Genomic DNA, 8,057 nt, shown 5'->3' with positions numbered 1-8,057 from the left:
AATACAAATTATTTTAATATAAGATCATTGATATTTACATAAATATTTTCGTTTTTTTTTAACTTTATTTTCGTTGAAAATCTAAATATGAATAGATTGTGATTTTATTTTATTAAATTTAAACTTTATAATTTTAGAAATTATTTTATTAGAAATAATTAAATAGATTCGGAGATAACTTCATTTTTAAATCAAATAAGATTCTTAAGTAATTTTATCATAATGGAACATTTTGCATAATTTTAGTGATTGAAAAATAAGTAAGAATTGTATAGTTTAATTTAAGTGATTTTTATTATGAATAAGTTATGACTTATTATTAATTTGAACTCCTTATTTTGTAAACTAATCTATTAAGAGTAATCAAATTAGTTTTATTAATATTTGGGGTTAAGATAATTAATATTATTGTGTAAATTTTTATAATTGGTTATTTGAAATTAAAACTCAGCAATAAAAGTATTATATAATTTAATTTAAGAAAATTGTATTATGATTAAATTACGATTAATTTTATTAAATTGAGCTCTTAGAGATTAATTTAATGGGAATGATTAAATTAATTTTATAAATACTTTGAGTTTAAGTTAACTAATGTGTATGTACAATTTTTATTATAATTAGTTGTTTTATACAAATTGAAATTAAAATCTTGGTAATAAAGAGATTATGAAAGATTATGGCATATAATCTGAATAATTGATATTTTCATGTTTAAACTGTATTTTATAAAATATTATTAGTATGTTTATTTTATGATTTAAATTAAAGATAATTTGAGTTCATTGATATATTGATAAATAAAATCTTACGTATTTTAAAATAATCTTTATAGTATTATATTTAATTTTTGAATTGTTGTTTTATCTTAAATACCTTATAAAATTATTATTTTACTAATACATATTTTATCCTAACCTTAAAGTTCCCAATAAAACCTTAATTCCATTAATCCCTAAATCAAAACAAGCAAAATATACACACAGAAGGGGAAGAAAAGAAACGGGGGAAACAGAGAGGGGGAAACGGGAAGAAGAGGAAGGAGAAGAGAGGGACGGGATGGAAGGGAAGGCGCCGGAAAGACCGTCATCGCCGTCGCCGTCAGGTGAAGGTAGAGGAGTGACTGAGAGAGAGTAGGACGTGAGGAAGGAAAAGAGAGATTGAGAGAGGGAGACGGAGAGCTTGAGAGGAAGGAAGGGGAGGAAGGCTGCTCCCGTCATCACCGCCGATTCCGCCTAGATTGCCGCCGTCGCCATTGAGGGAGTCACTGCCTCCGAATCCTAACCGTCGCTGCTGTCAGAAGAACGAACCTGGAAGGAGAAGGACGAGGTCTGTTCTCGCACTGTCCTGCTCCGCCGCCGCCGCTGCCGTTGATTGGGGTCACACCGTTGCTGTTGCGCCCTGTTTTCTTTGATAGAGCCACTGTTGAGAGTCTTCCGTCAGAGAAGCATCGTCGGCGTTGCTGCTGTGAACTATTTCAGCTACTGCCTTGGTATTGCTCGGTCACCACCGCCTCCTTCGTCCTTGTCTCTGAATTCTGTACCATTCACGACCTATTTTGATTATTGTTATTCTTTCTTGCCGCTTCTGCCTCCGTCGATCGAACAGAATGTGAGAAGGGAGAGGAGTTGTGTTCTTTTGCTGTCGTCGTCGTTGCCGAAACCAGGACAAATTTACCGGTAACTCTGTTGTTTCCATTCTTGAATTTGCGATACTTCCATTTTGTTCCTTAGTCTTTTTCTGTTCTGGTAAGGAAAACCCATGTCTAAACACTCCTGCTCTGCCTTCTCTGTTTGCTGATGGAACTATCATAGGAGATAATGTTGATGATAATAAAGAACTGTTAGAGTTGCTACTGTTGCTGCTGCTAGTTTGGTTCGAGTCTGTTGCTGCTACAAACTAAAACAAAAGAGATGATTTGCTGCTCTTAATTATCAAATTTCGGCTAATCGAGGTAGGGGGTTTAATTTAAACGGTTTTAATTTAAGAATGCCGACAAAGTTTATTGGATAACTGTAAATAGGTATAATAGTTGTGAGTGATTGATTGATTATATAAATGTTGAATTGTGGCTGAGATTGTGATTGGAATGATTGAGATTTTGGTTGTAACTTTGATTGAATTCGTTGATTTTGTGAAATTGATCATGTGTGGTTTATGAATTGTTTGATGAGAGATTGTTGTGAATTCTGTATTTTGATGGATTACATTGAAATTTTTGTTAATTGTTATTAAACTGGTTATATGATTATTGTAATGGACTTAGTTGGTGATTGATTGGAGTTGGGTTTAGAGAATATTTGGAGGAATGAATCTTGAAATGTTGAATTGATTGCTGAGAATCTGAGTTTTGAAATTAAATGGAAACTTTGGAAGTAAATCAGATATTCAACAGTAATCAAAATGATAAGAGAGTAAAAGCTAAGTAAACTAGGATGAAATTCATTGTTGGAATTTAATTTTGAGAAGTTTGAATTAGCTGGAGAATTAGTTGTGATTTTCAAAGCTGAAAAATCTGATTTCCTGCATTATCTTTAAATGAAATTGGTAACTTTGAAAAGCTATAACTAATTCTATGATGATCGGAATTGCGTGAGACCAAGTCTGGATTAAGCTTGGGAATATAAGGAGCTGGACTGGGGAATTTAAGACCTTTTTGTTAAGTATATGATTTATGGTGAATTTTTGAGTTATGGTTGTGGAATCTGATTTTACTGCAGAATTTTAAGAACAGCAGTAACTTGTTGGCTCTGCTGTGTGTGTTTCAAATTGAATTTTGAAATGGAACTAATTTTAAATGAAACTTTGGTCCTATTATTTTAATACCGTAAAATTTCAGAACGGTTGGACTTGTAGTTTTAAAGATATGACTTTTTGAAAGATGATGCATTATGCAGTAAAAGCCAGATTCTGTTTTCTTAAATCAGTAACTTTGAGAGTTTATAACTTTGAATTCTGGATAGTTATTGAGATGAAACCAATTGGAGGTGAAATTTAAGTATGTTTAGCATATGTGATTTAAATTTCAGGGCTGTCAATGTTTTAATGAGTAAGTTATGGGATTTGGAAGAGGATATGTTCATTAACTTTTAAAACAGAATTCTGCAGAAAATTACTCAAATTCTAAGTTATATAACTCCTTCATTAAAAACGATATTGATCTGGAACCAATTGGAAAAGAAACCTGGATGAGTAAAGTTGAACCACATTAATTTTTAAGGTCATTGGATTTAACTTGGATTTTATATTGAATTTTGAATATTATATGCTGCTGCTGTTTTCTGATTTTAAGACACTGCAGAGCAGTCACGGTTTTGCTTCTATTTCCAAAGCTAGAGTAAGCAAAAAATTATGATTTTTCATTTAATAGAAAGCTTAATCCGAGATGGTCATATGGATATAAAGTTCTTGCAATTCTGAATTCATTTGATATTTTAAAAACAAAATTGAAATTAGGCTGCCAATGTTGTTTTGGTAACTACCCTGGGTATAGGGTTTAAAAATTGATTTTTACACTATTATCAAGTATTTTGAGAATATATTGTTGTGGTACTTGCTGATAAAAGGTTGGTGAAATGTTGAGAAAGAGAGAACCCGTATGGGTGGCTAAGTTCTATTTTTAGAGGAGGTTATGTTCGAATTTTTATAAAAGTATAAGGTTGTAATTAAAACGAATAATTAAGACTTGTTTAAAGACGATAACTTTGTTGATTCTTTTGAGAAAAGATTATTTGGTTTATGAGGTTGTTGGCAAGAGCGTGGAAAGAAGGTTAACATCCTTTACTGATTTAGTTGGTTGAACTTGCACAAATTACTACTGTAGAGTGATGTTATTGAACCTGTTTTCTGATGCAATCTCTTTTAATGGGAATTAATTGTTTGATTTTTGGTCAGTGTTAAATAGTCAATTATTGTACTCTCTTTTTTCAACGTCTCTTATCAATTATTCAGCTATTTGCTGGCTCATGCTATTTTCGACTCACCCTGTTCTCTTCTGTTGAGAGAAGCTGAAAATGAATCCTGTTTGTGTTTCTTGGTAAAGTTTCTACTTTAATTTCTCATCTTGCTTTCTTCTATTTGATTCTGTTGTTTATCTTGATTAATTTCTTTTGCGTGCAAACAAGAATCACATGATGTTGTGTAGTATAGTGCAGTGCCTTTGATTTTGACTGTTGTTGGATTCTTTATAATTATTAAAGTTCTTTTCTTTTCTTTTTTGTTGAATTTCTTACTACTTCTTTGGTGATCATCTTCTATGAATCCATTTATGGAATTTTTCATCATGGGTTAGTTTGGCTTATAGTTCTATGACCTCATGTATGGACACAAAATTTTCCATTTTTCTATTGATTCGTGTTGCTTTTCTGTAATCTGCAGAACTGATGAGGTAATCAACACTCAATTGATGGTTTCTCAGTAAATTTTTTCCAAAAATGGATCAAGCATTTTTCTCCATATTTCAGCTGAAAACAAAGAGGTTGTTATGGCTTATTGGCATTACATTTGCAGTATGTAAATTAAATTATTAGTTTTATTATAGAATTGTAATTTTTTTAATTATAATTATAGCATGTAAATAATTTATGTAAATCAATAAAAAAATCAATTCTTTTTATACTTTCTTATTTTCTCCCTTCAAAAGCGTGGCTATGTCTCCTATTGGCACGCTTTCGAAGCGTAGTTAACACTAACTCAATTGGCACGTTTCTAAAAAAGCGTGGTGAAAAGATATCGCTACACTTTTTGCATATTTGGAATGCTTTAAAAGCATAGCAAAAGCCAGATTTTTTTGTAGTGTGAGATACTTATCGATTTGTTACTAGTTTAAAAAGAATTTGCGATGACATTTTGCGATAGTATTACAACTAATTGACTACAGATTATTTTCTAGCAAATTAGGGACTATTTTATAACTCTACTTTCTCATTTCGAATAGCTTTGGTTTAGCGACAAAATTCCTACAAATTTGATTAATGATTTTTAAAGATTAGCTATAGATTTGCTACAAAATGTGACAGATTTGCGATCATATTAGCGGACAACTTGCGACGAGTTAGCTTCAGAAAAATTCCTCTCGAATTAGCGTCAACTAATCATTTCATTTTGTCTACGAAGTTAGCTTGCATTTAGCGATGAGTCTGCTGTAGTAAAGTTTGTCGCTAATTAGCAACTACTGTTTAGTCCATTTCTTTTATGGAATTAGCTTTTACTTTAGTAATGGATTTGCGACTATCTATTCAGTAGCTAAAAAACTTTCCGATGAATTAGCGACTGTTGTGTTTGCCTCACTGATTTACGACTTGTAATTAGCGAGGAAAGCATTAGTTGCTAGGCAGTAGCTAATCCGTCACAAATTATATTTTGCGTCGGATTAGCGACGATTTTACGACTCTTTTTGTGGTAGCTAATCGGCCATATTCTTGTAGTAAGGGTCAACTTTGATCAAAGGTTGGACCAAGTCCTCATAGACATATATGTGGAAGGAGCTCAATGGAAAAGAGACTCAAGAGGCAAGCCGGTTCAATTGAGAAGACCGGACCTTAAGCCTGTGGCTAAAAGATGGTTGGAGTTTATCCAACGCTCCATCATTCCTACTAGCAACCGATCTGAAGTGACTGTGGATCGGGCCATCATGATCCATAGTATCATGATTGGGGAGGAAGTGGAAGTTCATGAGATCATACCTCTAGAACTCTACAAGGTGGCTAACAAGTCATCCACCTTGGCAAGGTTAGCCTTTCCTCATCTCATTTGTCACCTATGAAATTTGGCTGGGATTGACATAGAAGGAGACATCCTCATTGAAGAGGATAAACCCATCACTAAGAAAAGGATGGAGCAAACAAGAGATCCCACTCATGAACCTCAACAAGAGCATGAGAAAATTCCTCATGAAATTCCTGAGATGCCTCAAGGGATGCATTTTCCTCCACACAACTATTGGGAGCAACTCAACACCTCTCTGGAAGGCTTGAGTTACAACATGGACCAACTAAGGGTGGAGCACCAAAAGCACTCCATCATTCTCCATGAGATTAGAGAAGATTAAAGAGCTATGAGGTAGGAGCAACAAAGGCAAGGAAGGGACATAGAGGAGCTTAGGCGTTCCATTGGATCTTCAAGAGGAAGAACTAGCCGCCATCACTAAGGTGGACCTGTTCTTTAACTTCCTTGTTCTTATTTTTCTGTTTTTCGATTTTATGCTTTATGTGTTATCTATGTTTGTGTCTTTATTACATGATCATTAGTGTCTAGTGTCTATGTCTTAAAGCTATGAATAATTCCATGAATCATTCACCTCTCTTAAATGAAAAATGTGCTTAATTACAAAAGAACAAGAAGTACTTGGATTTCAAATTTTATCTTGAAATTAGTTTAATTATTTTAATGTGGTGGCAATACTTTTTGTTTTCTGAATGAATGCTTGAACAGTGCATATTTTTTATAGTGAAATTTATGAATGTTAAAATTGTTGGCTCTTGAAAGAATAATGAACAAAGAAAAATGTTATTGATAATCTGAAAAATCATGAAATTGATTCTTGAAGCAAGAAAAAGTAGTGAAAAAAAAGGTGGCAAAAAATTAAAAGAAAGAAAAAGAAAAAACAAGCAGAAAAAGCCAATATCCCTTTAAACCAAAAGGCAAGGGTAAAGAGGTTCCAAGGCTTTGAGCATTAATGGATAGGAGGGCTCAAGGAAATAAAATTCAGGCCTAAGCGGCTAAATCAAGATGTCCCTAACCATGTGCTTGTGTCATGAAGGTCCAAGTGAAAAGCTTAAGACTGAGTGGTTAAAGTCGTGATCCAAAGCAAAAAGAGTGTGCTTAAGAACTCTGGACACCTCTAATTGGGGACTTTAGCAAAGCTGAGTCACAATCTGAAAAGGTTCACCCAGTTATGTGTCTGTGGCATTTATGTATCTGGTGGTAATGCTGGAAAACAAAGTGCTTAGGGCCACGGCCAAGACTCATAAAGTAGCTGTGTTCAAGAATCAACATACTAAACTAGGAGAATCAATAACACTATAAAAAATTCTGAGTTCTTATAGATGCCAATCATTCTGAATTTCAAAGGATAAAGTGACATGCCAAAACTGTTCAGAAGCCAAAAGCTACTAGCCCCGCTCATCTAATTGAGACCATGTTTCATTGATATTGTGGGATTCATTGTATATTCTCTTCTTTTTATCCTATTTTATTTTCAGTTGCTTGGGGACAAGCAACAATTTAAGTTTGGTGTTGTGATGAGCGGATAATTTATACGCTTTTTAGCATTGTTTTTAGATAGTTTTTAGTAGGATCTAGCTACTTTTTAGTATATTTTTATTAGTTTTTAAGCAAAATTCACATTTCTGGACTTTACTATGAGTTTGTGTATTTTTATATGATTTCAGGTATTTTCTGGCTGAAATTGAGGGACCTGAGCAAAAATCTGATTCAGAGGCTGAAAAAGGACTGCTGATGCTGTTAGATTCTGAATTGCATTGGAAAGTAGACATCCAGGGCTTTCCAGTAATATATAATAGTCCATACTTTGCTCGAGTTTTGACGACGCAAATTGGCGTTCAAACGCCAATTCCCTGCCCTATTCTGGTGTTAAACGCCAGAAACAAGTTACAAGCTAGAGTTAAACGCCCAAAACAGGCTACAAACTAGCGTTTAACTCCAAGAGAAGTCTCTACACATGAAAGCTTCAATGCTCAGCCCAAGCACACACCAAGTGGGCCCAGAAGTGGATTTCTGCACCATTTACTTATTTCTGTAACCCTAGTAACTAGTTTAGTATAAATAGAACTTTTTACTATTGTACTCATATCTGGGGATTATCCTTGGATCATCTTTGGATATTTAGTCCTTAGACTTGGGGGCTGGCCATTTGGCCATGCCTGGACCTTCATCACTTATGTATTTTCAACGGTAGAGTTTCTACACACCATAGATTAAGGTGTGGAGCTCTGTTGTTTCTCGAGTATTAATGCAAAGTACTATTGTTCTTCTATTCAATTCAAGCTTATTCTTATTCTAAGATGTTCACTCGCACTTCAACCTGATGAATGTGA

The 8,057-nt window shown here is 33.8% G+C and overlaps 1 long non-coding RNA gene across 1 annotated transcript; it reads left to right on the top strand.

The window, feature by feature from the left end:
- Positions 1-979: 979 nt before the first annotated feature.
- On the top strand, positions 980-4,615 carry LOC130941738 (uncharacterized). The gene is made up of 3 exons (XR_009070704.1): positions 980-1,679; positions 1,815-1,954; positions 4,378-4,615. It is a non-coding gene; the product is annotated as an uncharacterized LOC130941738 (long non-coding RNA).
- Positions 4,616-8,057: the final 3,442 nt, after the last annotated feature.

This window comes from Arachis stenosperma, chromosome 7 (genome assembly GCF_014773155.1).
Source record: "Arachis stenosperma cultivar V10309 chromosome 7, arast.V10309.gnm1.PFL2, whole genome shotgun sequence".
Taxonomy (NCBI): domain Eukaryota; kingdom Viridiplantae; phylum Streptophyta; class Magnoliopsida; order Fabales; family Fabaceae; genus Arachis; species Arachis stenosperma.
This window is presented reverse-complemented; position numbering and strand designations above follow the sequence as displayed.